The sequence below is a fragment of the Parasteatoda tepidariorum genome, chromosome 5, assembly GCF_982258835.1.
Source record: "Parasteatoda tepidariorum strain Cologne lab strain chromosome 5, Ptep-v5.0, whole genome shotgun sequence".
NCBI classification, from domain to species: Eukaryota; Metazoa; Arthropoda; class Arachnida; order Araneae; family Theridiidae; genus Parasteatoda; species Parasteatoda tepidariorum.
In genome coordinates, this window is record NC_141759.1 from 114960102 (window position 1) to 114972135 (window position 12034).

Below are 12034 nucleotides of genomic sequence, written 5' to 3' on the forward strand. Positions count from 1 at the left end.
TGAGTACAATTAATTTAAAATAATTTGTATAAAAGAAACACAAAAAAATTAGATAATTTAAAAAACATGGAGTGACATTATTAGATATAAGTTATCAGAGACTAATATGGTCAATTTTACTAGTTTACTATTTCCATTTTTAAACTAGGAATACATCAATTATAACTATAGTTAAATGCTTCTGCACTTAAAAAAAAGTATCCAACAAAATAATTTGTCATGGTCTTATTTATAACAATAGCTAATTGCAGCTATTTTTTAATGCAAAATCAATATAATATGATAGTAGTAAAATATTTAGGGACAATTTTAGGGAAAATTACTTTTTAATCACATATACACACACATGAAAAAAAAATTAATACCAATAAGAGAAGGGAATTGTTTTGCTTTACACACAATAGTTATTTTAAAGTCTAAGTTTATTGCTAGGTTTTAAATCATATTTTCAGAAACCTAACTGGCTAAAAGTTAACATTACATATTTTTTGCCCCAACAAGAATAAGTCTTATTTATTAAAAAAATGACCATAAATTTTTCCTTACCAGGAAATAAGCATAAAAAACCATTATTACTCCCAAAATTTTGCCAATTAAGGAATGGATCAACGGCAAGATTATTTCGAAATGCAGGAGTGAGATATTCTGACCATTTATGGAGTTGAGAACCTTGGGATCTAAATATGAAAATAGCAATGTAACAAAAATATCCACTAAAAAAAATAGTTCTAACTACTATGAATAAAATAGATAAATAAAAAATTCCAAAAGAAGGAGCTTTTGAGAAGCTTTAAAAATAGTTAAAACATTCTTCAAAAATCAAATAAATTGAAAAAGACACAGCTTAAAAAAAAAAGAGATGATTTTGTTTAATAAAATAAAAATTACAAACTAATCAAGAAGTAACATTTTATTATCTATGGCTATTCAAGAATATTTATGGCTATTCAAGTCCAACCATTTGAAGATAACTAAGTGAAAGTGGAAATTTGCAGATTATAACAAAAGAAATAATAAAGTATTTTTTTACATTTACAATTTATTATAGAGTCATAGGACAAAACAGTTTCTTAAGTTAATCAGGTTTTGATAAAAACTTGGTTATAATTTTTTATTCCTTAGGTAGTAAATTAGTAGAAAAAGATTTTGTAAAAATTTAATTAGGGCATAAAGAAAATAAGGCAGAAATATACAGCCCGTTGTACCTAAGAAGACAGATGAAAGTTAAATCATGGTATGAATAAATAATTTTAAAGGAAGTTTAAAAGTTTTTTATTTTTTAATTTATAAATACCAATAAAGTACCACTTTAATTGGAGGTACAAGTTTTCAAGTAAGTTTAATTAATTACGAATTATGACAAAAGTAATCTCTCTACCACCATTTGAAGATTATTGAAAGTTAAATTATAGTAGAGTACAGGCAGCTTAGTTTAAAAGATTTTAAATTCAAAAGTACCAGTAACATACCATTACAATTGGTAGCAAAATTTTTTGAGTAAGTTCAATTGGTAAATAAATACAATATGACAACAGTCTTTACTATAACAAGAATAAGCTAATTGAAAGTCAAAAGACGTTTAATTAAAGTAATTTAATTAAAGTAGTGGTTAGGTAAAAACTAAGGATGTAATGAATAGTGATTTGGCAGAATACCAAATGTTCGGGCAAAAATATTGGCCAAATACCGAATATTCGGCGCCCAAATAGTAACCTTTTTTTAAAATTATTAATAAATTATAGTTTTTATACATAAATAAGTTTAGTCCTTATTGAAAAATAATCAATATTTAGCCGTATTATTAGTATGGGGTAAAGGAAAAAAAACTTCAATAAAAATGCTTATGATAATAAAGATAATTAGATATTAAAATAATTAAAAACATTTAAGATAAAAAAAACTATCTAACAGCTATTAAAAAAACTAAAATTGCAAAGTTGAAAAAAAAATAGAAAAAAAATACTGTCTTCATTTTTAAAACAAAATTTTAATGCTAAAAATAATATTTTCCAGAAAAAATTATCTGTAACACATTGAAAGAGAAAAAAACTGTATCAGAAACGTTTTTAAAAAAGCACCAGTATCATAAAAATGCCCATATAAAAAAAAGGTTATAGAAAAAATCAAAACCGAAAAAATAAAATTCGATGATTTCTCAAAGAAAAATCGATGACTTTTTGAAAGAAAATTTCAAAGCTAAGCATCTCAGTTTTCCAATTACCTTATTTTCAAGAAAAAATGAAGTTTAAAAGACTAATAGAAATACTCTTAATTGTCGTGCCATAATAAAAACAAAAATATTTTTGAAAAAGCTAGATAGAAGTCAAAACAAAAATTTTTCTAATTTTTAAATGAAAGATTTAATACTAAAAATCTCAATTCAACTTTTTTACAAAAAAGTGACCATAAAAGAATAACGTTCATTAGAGATGCTCTTTAAAAAATGCTGTAATAATAAAAACGACGATAAAAATAAAAGTTAGCAAAAGAGAAATGTTTTTTCTTCTTAATTCTGAAATATAACTTTAACGTTGAGAATAATAGTTTTCCATGTCATTGGTTATCTGTCTTATTGTACAGGAAAAAAAGTGACAATAAAAGAATTAAGTCTATTGGAAATGCACTGTTAAAATGCTCTGCTATAGTTAATACAGAAAAAAAAGATAAAAATGAAAAATTAAGAAAAAGTTCTCAATTTTTAAGACACAAAATTTTTAAAACACGGCAAAACTGATTTGCCTGAATGTAAACAAGTAAATTAAAAAAAAAAAAAAAATCTGCATTACGAAGCTCATGGTTCAGTATAAAGTAATCTAGTTGCGATTCTTCACATTTCGTTTTTCCATATGTCTTTCAGAACATATACTAACTAATTAACTTAATTTGAACTTACAAATATGCGTAAAAATATCTTTAAATAATGTTTAGTAAAAAATTCGATTTCAGATAATTCTTTATTAAATCTATTCAAATTAACCTTACTCTTCCAAAAAAAAAAAAAAAAAAAAAAAAAACATTTTATTGAAAAATAAATTTCTAGATAATACTTTGCCGAATATTTGGCAATGCCAACCGAATATTACGCAAAAGGATCAAAATTCTCCCATATCCGTTAATTACATCCTTAGTAAAAACTAAAACCAAAGGAAGATAAAAGAAATGATAGTAAGCTGGAAGAAAGCTTTGTGCCAATGAGGATAGTTTAGCAAAATGACATTCCAGTCACAAAAGTTGTTTGAAAATAAATAGTCTTCCAATGGTGGACAGGCAGTAAAATCTGTTTATATCTAAGAAATAAAAATTATTATTAATGACTTTTACTTCTTTAATGTAAGTTACATGTTTTTTATTTATAATTAGTTACATGCAAAATAAAGTAGAGATGACTACAATATTATGTGTAGGAAAAACAACAACATTTATTTAAAAAACTTCAGTTAAAAAATGCGGAATGTTTATATTACCTTTATCATAAACATTTGTAGGTACATGAACAGAGCTATGTTTAAAATTTACAGGAGCATTAGCAAAATTTCTGTGCGGTTTCATATCTAGATCTCTAATACTCTTTTTGGGCTTTCTTTTAGTTACTACATCATTAGAATCAATTTCATTATTTTCTACTTCAACCTCTTTCTCTTCCATTCGAGCATTATAATATTCATGCTGAAATGACAAAAATTTATTTTATTGTATATGGTTTGTTTTTTATTTAACAAACTTAAGAAAGCATCATTAAACAGAATGTGTGGAAAAACAATATTTGAACCCTTCATAAATGCTGTGTTTAGCTCTCGAATTTGATTTCTTTTTTTCTTCTTAAATTTTATCAAACTAATCACATATGTTAACATGAAAATAAAGTAAAAATATCAGGTAAATAAAGTCAAATTAAAAAAAAAAAAATCTTAACTCAAAATTCCCTCAAACACGTAAATCAGCTGCTAAAAATTAACTTGTAAATCTCAAAACATTTAGAGAACAAGCTTTGCAAAGGCCGATAAAAGATAGGAGGGATATTTTTTTTTACTGCGAAACAGAGACATTCCTAAGTCGAAATAAAAGTTTGTTAAAAGAGATATATGCTTGATAAATATCATCCTTAAATAGAATTTAATGTTAAATAAAGCAACACTTTTTTTAAATGTAGAATAACAATGCTTAAATAATATTAATGAAAATAAAAAGAGATAGAAACATTTAAGAAACATACAATAAATGTTTTAAAATAAAACAAAAAAGCTTTTTCATTTCAGGAAGCACAAATAAAGATTTATCTATTAAAATATCCATAAGCATCATAATATGACAATGCAAGAAATATTTTTTATTTAACATTTTTGTTCCAAATGTGCATGGTATAAAAATTAAGCTCCTTATAACCGATATTTTAATTACATAATAAATACACAAGGACTTTAATATAAAAAGTAGCATCAATTTTCTACCAATGCCTTTAGGCATTTCCGATCTAATCTTTAAATCCTTTCAAGATAAAAATATTAGCCCACTCAGCTTATGTTTTTTTTAATTTTTTTAAGCATATTTGCTGAAGCTTTGTTTTTATTTGCCCTAAGGTGTCAAATTAATACCAGCTGAATTAACTTTTCTCCTTACTTTCAAGAAATATTTATTGAATCTAAAACCAAAGTGAATAGGGAAATAAACTTAAGAAGATCATTATTTTCTTTTTTAAAAAAAAGCTTTTAGATTCAGAAAATACTTTTTTAATTTCAATTAAATATATATATTTTTTTAAATGTAAAATCATTCTAATTTTTCTAAAAGCTTTTAAAATGATAAAAAAAATACTTAGCAGTTTTGATGCTTAAAATGCCATAAAAGGGAGTTTAAAATTTTTTAATAAATTTAAATTGGTCTTTTAAAAGTATATAGGAGATAAAACAATGGTAAGTCAGCTGAAAATTAACATTTAAACTTTATAATCAGTTTTTATTTTATTTAAAGTTAGTGAACACTAACTTCTTAACATGTTTTTTTTTCATAAATTTTTCAAAGAATTTATAATAATGAGCTTAAGTTTGAAACAAGATACAAAGAAGCCTAATCCAAGAATCTAAAACCAAAGTGACTGGGGAAATAAACTTGAGAAAATCATCATTTCCTTTTTTAAAAGGAAGTTTTTAAGATTCAGAAAATACTTTTTTAATTTCAATTAAATACTTTTTTTTTAAAGTAAAATAATTCTAATTTCTCTAAAAGCTTTTAAAATGATAAAAAAATATATATATATACTTAGCAGTTTTAATGCTTAAAATGCCATAAAAGGGAGATTTTAAAAATTTGTAATAAATTTAAATAGGCCATTTAAAAGTATATAGGAGATAAAATAATGGTAAGTCAGCTGAAAATTAACATTTAAACTTTATAATCAGTTTTTATTTTATTTAAAGTTAGTGAACACTAACTTCTTAACATGTTTTTTTTTTTATAAATTTTTCAATGAATTTATAATAATGTGCTTAAGTTTAAAACAAGAAAGAAGCCTAATAAACATTCGAAATAATCATGGAACAATAATGAAAAATGTAACTATTACTAACTTTAATATTTTCATCAAATTGATATCCAGCAGCTGCATGTTCTGCCACTTCTGCAATTCGCTGAGAAAGGGAAAAAAAATCCACATAAGGCATAAAATATGAATGCATATATTTTAGGTTGAATTTTTTTTCTGCAAGAAATAAAAGAACAGTAGTACCCGAATTATTCCAGACATTTGTTGACTTGCTACCAAACCTACTTGAAAAGTTTGCTAAAGACTCAACCATTATTTTTAGCTATATTCTGATTTCCACTCATAAATTACTGTTCCAATGCTTAATCAGTAATCATTATTCATATAAATTACAATGTTCAAATCATCTAACATCTACAATTTATAAAGCATAAAAATATGAATGGTGATTTAGTATTAAAAAGCAATATTTAATTATACTTATGACTCTTTTTATTATTAGCTTCAGGTATAGCACCTTCATAATAAATCAGAGTTTGTACACTTAATAAAATGTTATAAACTACAAATTAATTGGCAATTTCGATAATCAAGGTTTTACTACGTCAATTGGAAAGGTTTAAATAGGAAAGTTGAATGATGTACAGCAATAATAAATATTATATTAGAAAATTACAAACTTGTAAATTTTTTATAAAACTTTCATATTATCGTCTAAGCTATTTGAAATAGCCAATTTAATATTGTACTAATTTAATATAAATAGAACTTTCTTTTTCATGTAACTAAAATAAAGGACATAATATCTTTTCAGGATTGATAGTATAATAATAGCTCACTTTTCCTTTAAAGTGTTAAATTTTCATAAGAAAGTAAAATACTCCAAATTTTACACAAATTTATTCTTAATGACTTAAGTACATATTAAATACAAGTGAAAAATAATTGTAATTCTGTAAACTGTGAACATATATAAATAAAACAAAATCAGTGGTCAGAAAAACTAATTTTTTTTTTGTAGTTAACTAGTCATTTTTTTCTTCCGAATAGAGTGACTACTAGCAATGTTTGAAACGCAGTCACTATTTCAGGCAATAAACTTTGCTAATCTCAGTGGCGCGACAGCCCATAGAGGGCCAAGGACTACCTCAGCTTTCTTGACTTTGGGCTCTGGGGTGCAGGAGCAGATGTTCCAGTCAGGTTGTCAGCCAAACGCGGAACCCCCAGTTTTTAGTTCCCAAGCATGCTTGGCCGGACTGAGGATCGAACCCAGGACCTGTGGTGCGGGAGCGCGAAGCGCTACCACTCAGTCACCGGGTGTCATGAACTTTGCTAGAGAACTTAATTTTCACATATATTTATGATGGTTTAGAAAACTAAATTGAACTTACAAGAAAGAACATAACATCAGATCTTTTGACTGTTATCAACTTTTTAAATGTCAACAACTTGATGAAATTCAGAAAAGGATTAGAGACAACAATGAAGTACATAACACTGAAGTACTATGAGAATCCATAGAGTAAAATATGTTTCCTTCAATTGCATTAACATGCACACATTCTTTAAGTATTTCACTAGTTCACTGTTCCCAAATAATTTATTTTTATTTTTTACAAATGAAGCCATATTTATATTAACTTGCTATTTGCAAACACAGATTTCCATAACATAACAATCCCACTCATGTAAGGTCAAAACCAATTTTTCAGACATAAGTAGGTTTGCTTCAAAAGTTATGATTAGACAGCGGATAATATGCAATTGCATACGTGCATATGCAATTGCATATTTTAGCACTTTTTGCCATTTGTGCATATAAATGCATAAAAAGGTATATTTGCTCTTATAACTGCATATTTTCAGCATTTTATGGCTTTTCCCTCCTAAAACCATATCACTATTCTTTTTATGTTAGCATAAGGAACGCTTTAAATTTTGTTTTGTCATTCTTTATCACCTGAAAGGGTCAGCTGGATTGATGTTGCTGGGGGTGATTGCAATCACATGCAAAAGATGTAGAAATGAGGTGTGTGTCAGGAAGAGGGTACAAAGGGCCCACCCAAACAGACATTCGTCATAGAAACCTCAGAAAGGGATGGTCAGATATTCTATGAAGGGATGTCTTTTCCTGGAATAAATAATTGTTAATCTGTGTGATAAAAATAAGGCTTCTGTGGTAGGTAGAAAATGACCTCCCTTTCCTGTGATTGATTAGTTAAAAGGTGGAGTGAATACATTTTCGGAGAGAGCTGCTATTCTAACATATTTCGATAGTTCATCCGATAGATAGACAGTTTTGACATCCATCAGTTGAATACGTAGTTAGTGAAGCTTCGAACGTGATTTTTGACTGCTGAACTTTATAATATGCCAAAAATTAAGTCGACTAAATCAAATTTAATGAAGACATGGATTTCGGACTATGGGAAGGACTTTACGACCGATGGGGAACGACCGATGGGGAAATAGTATTTTGTGTGATTTGTCAAAAACACATTTCCTGGGAAAAAAAGTACCAAATCGATCAACATATAAAGACTAATGCTCACTCCGTGAAGAAAAAGCAGAATTCAAAAGGATTTGTTCAAAGTTTATTAACTATTCCTGTTCAAGCAGCTAAAAAGGAAAGTGATTTTTCTAGCGATTTATGCAAAGCCTTAGTAAGCAGCATTATTCCTTTAAAAAAGTTAAATAATCCAAACTTAAGACAGTTTTTAAAAAAAATATTGTACCAATTAGATCATTCCCGATTAATCGACTTTAAGAAAGAACTACCTTCAACCAATATATAACGAAGAACTGGATGATATTCGACGAGATATTGGAGATGGCCCTATATGGATTGATGTCGATGAGACGACAGATAAGTGCGGTCGCTATATTGCTCATTTTATTTGTGGAAAAATGGATAATATTCCTACTCGACCACATCTTCTAGCAAGCAAAGCCCTTGAAAAAGTCAATCATTCAACCATAGCATGGTTTGTCAATGATTCTATCAGATTATTATGGCCTGATAGAGATGGTTCTGAAGATGTTTTGATTTTTGTCAGTGATGCCGCTCCGTATATGGTCAAATCTGCAGCAGCACTGGAAATTTTTGTACAAGCACTGGAATTGTACAAGTTTCGTCCAATAACAACGGTTGACGTGGAGAGGTCATTTTCTACTTTCAAAATGATCTTAAATGACCGACGACATCAATTCACCCTTGAAAATTTGGAAAAACACTTAGTTTTGCAACAAAAATTACTCAGTTTAATAAAATCTTTCCCGAAAATGCGATGATTTTTCTTCTCTCATTTATCATACTTCAGTTTTAGGCTTTTTCTTCAGAAATGTGTAGATTCAAGTAAGAAATATTTTGATTTTCTTCCTTTTAACAAAAAAATGTTTTAGCTGTGTTTGTTGGAAAACTTGTTGGTAGAAGTATTTAAATAAGTTGAACTTTTAATTTCTATTTTAAATGCATATTTCTAGTTTTGAGAGCATATATTCAAGTTTTTTAGTGCATATTTGCATGCATATTTTGTCCGTTTTTTAGTGCATATAATCCGCTGTCTAGTTATGATGATGTAGGTATAGAAATGAATGATTATTTAATTTTTTGGAATAGAAATAAAATTCAAAAATTATACTTTTTATAATTTTCTCTTTTAATAAAAAAGGAAATCCATGTAAATTAATAAAAGGTAAGTAATTAAGTATTCCTCTAAACTTTTTTCCATTAAGAGCATAAAATATGATGATAAAAATCCGACATAAGTTCCGTCCCGTTTGTAGTCAAATATAGCTTTGGAAATAAAGGAAAGGAGTGCTATAAAATATATTAAATAGTTACTGCTAGTTTTTTCCAAGATAAGACGTTCTGAAATTCCACTCGCATTTCTTCAATCATTTTTGTAGCATCTACTGTAGCACCTAGGTCATTAAATTTCTGAGAGAATGAATATTTAAATAACACAAAAAGGGATGTATTGTAAAATTTAACAATCTTAATAATTAGTTGTTGTTTTAAATAAATTCCCTTTGTCATTCAATGGAAAAGAACAGCACCACAGAAATATTTTTGAATAATTTTGCTTTATTTAACTCTTAGAGGATTTAGTAATTATTAGAGACACTAAATAAGCACAGCCTCCAGTATATACTTTTGGAATCTTAATCAAAAGTAAGTAAATGCATATACATTATGGGTCTCAAGTTTATATTTAAGCAAAGAAAAAAAATATTATCAAAATTTGATAAATCACTCATAAGGAAGAACATATAAAACAGTTTGATTACTAGATGAAAACATTTTCTGGTAATTGCTTTAAGTTTCACAGCTTTCTCCTGCAAGCAGGTTTGGTTTTCCTAAACAGTGATTCATAAGATTATTATATTTTTCTAAGATTAAATATTAACTTATACTTTTTTTAAAACGATTTAAAAAAAAATAGTTAAGACACAGATTACAGAATCCCCTAAATGTAACATAAATTCATGTCTTCATGATTTAAAATATTCTTGATGTTTAATAAATAGGGTTGAAAATATTTTTTTTCTGGTAAAGGTAAATATTTAAGAAAGATTAAAACTTATGCAGAAAACGTCTTGGTTAGCATAAGGCACAACTAATTAAGAATATGTTTTCCAGGTGAAGAGTACAGTTAATATCATTGGAGTCAAACTTAGAATGTCCCAACAGAAAAAATTGTGCAGATTTCATAGAATATATTTTTTTTATAAATTTTAACTATTGAAATTCTTAATCGTAACTATAAAAAATGAATGCATCTTCAAAAATACATCTTATGTCAAATTTATAACTTAGTTAACGTTAATTATTTAGCATTGACGCAAAAATAAAAAATTAGAAGGACCACTAGAACACAGTCTTATAATGTTTTTTTTTTTTTTTTTTTGATCAGAACATTTTCATAAATGCTCTTAGTATTATCCTTAGTAAGTACCATTACTTTTGCTCATACTATATACTATATCTGAAGCAATTTCAAAGTTTGATCGATTTGAAGCAATTCAAATGAGAACAAATAAAGGTAGTGTATAGCGTGAGGATGCCTGTGAATCCTCAGGAAACAGGATGATCCCTCAAGGCATGTTTTCAAGCATGCGCAGTATACTAATCATAATGAGTAACGCCTCCTCCCTGTCCTTCCTAGTCAGATGACTACGCGATAGAAATGGCGAGAAATGGCATTTCAAAAATGTGACTACTTCAAATTTATCCAAAACTAATCAAGGATTACATAAAGGGTATGTGACTATACTTTATTCAAAATATTTATTATCTGCCTTTTCACTAGAAATTTATACCTCCTTAAGAGTTGAATGATCATTTCTTTAAAATATTTGACTAACGAAAATCTTTATTTGATGTCAAAATGTGCAATGACTGGTGGATTACCAGAGGAAACCCGAATAAAGAATGATTTTTAAATTTAAATATGTTTATGCAATCCTTTGTAATAGTATTTAACGAGCATTTAATAATATATAGAGAAAAGGCAGCAATAAATATATAGAATAAAATATATTTACTACTCATAATACTGTGTTCCCTTTTGTTCACTCATTGACTCAATAGAATATTCATAAGATTGCCATAAATGACATAAGAAAAATAAATAAAAAAACATTTCATCAAAGCAATATATTATTTAAGCAATAATGAACTTCTACTCACTGTTATAAAAAAATACTTTATTTTCTTATAAAAAACATTAAATTTTCAGAGTTTATTTCTTATTCCCAAAAATTCGTTTGAAATTAAATATTTATATATGAAAATATAGGGTTTTTTTTTCATTAATTTTACTTCATAAAACTTTAAAATATGCAAATTGATGTCTTTAAAATTTTTACTGTAAACTTCAATTTTTTTTATTGCTATTACAATTAAGGTGACGTTCCCATTCTTTATTACTAAAAGCATTCCGAAAACAAAAAATCCAAATAAATATTGAAAAAAAATACCTTAATCTAAAAATATAACTTCTTAAGAGACATTTGAAATTTTAATTCAAGTACTTAAAAATGTTTCAATCTTCATAATGCATTTGTTTTTTACTCAAATTTATCAATTTCATTTCATATTTTGTTTTTATACTCTTTCATTCAGTTGATAACAAAATATGTTACAATATAAAGATTTAGTTGAATTAAATCATAAAACAGAGTCTTTGCTAGTGTGGATTATATATTTTTTATTCTGTTAATAGATGGCTGCACCAGTTATTTAAAATTAATAATAGTTTCTTTTTAGTTAGTGGAGACGTATATCGCCAAAAGATGGCACTGAGATACATTGGAATTTTACTTTTTGTCTGTACTGTCAAATCTAGTGGGAGGGGAGGGGATGTTTGACGGATGCTCCTAAATTAGTGGGAATAGTTTTTTCTTCTTTTTTTTTCTCTCCGTTTTTTCCCTCTTACTCCTTTCGGAACACTTAGCAAGGATATAAGAATTAAGAATGATTTCTCGTACTTTTTGTATCTAAATTTTTAAGATGTCTCATTTCACATGTTTCTGTCCTTAGATTTTTGCTAT

At 26.9% G+C, this 12034-nt stretch overlaps 1 pseudogene across 1 annotated transcript in view; it reads right to left on the reverse strand.

Moving 5' to 3' along the window:
- The window catches only part of LOC147810029 (voltage-dependent calcium channel subunit alpha-2/delta-3-like), a 47953-nt pseudogene extending 37529 nt beyond the window's left edge, over positions 1–10424 (reverse strand). Inside the window, exons 1-4 of the transcript XR_015434059.1 lie at positions 9324–10424; positions 5565–5624; positions 3465–3666; positions 547–677 (exon numbers count right to left, since the gene is read on the reverse strand). The product of XR_015434059.1 is annotated as a voltage-dependent calcium channel subunit alpha-2/delta-3-like (transcript). The remainder of the gene's footprint in view (positions 1–546; positions 678–3464; positions 3667–5564; positions 5625–9323) is intronic.
- Between the last annotated feature and the right edge of the window lie 1610 nt (positions 10425–12034).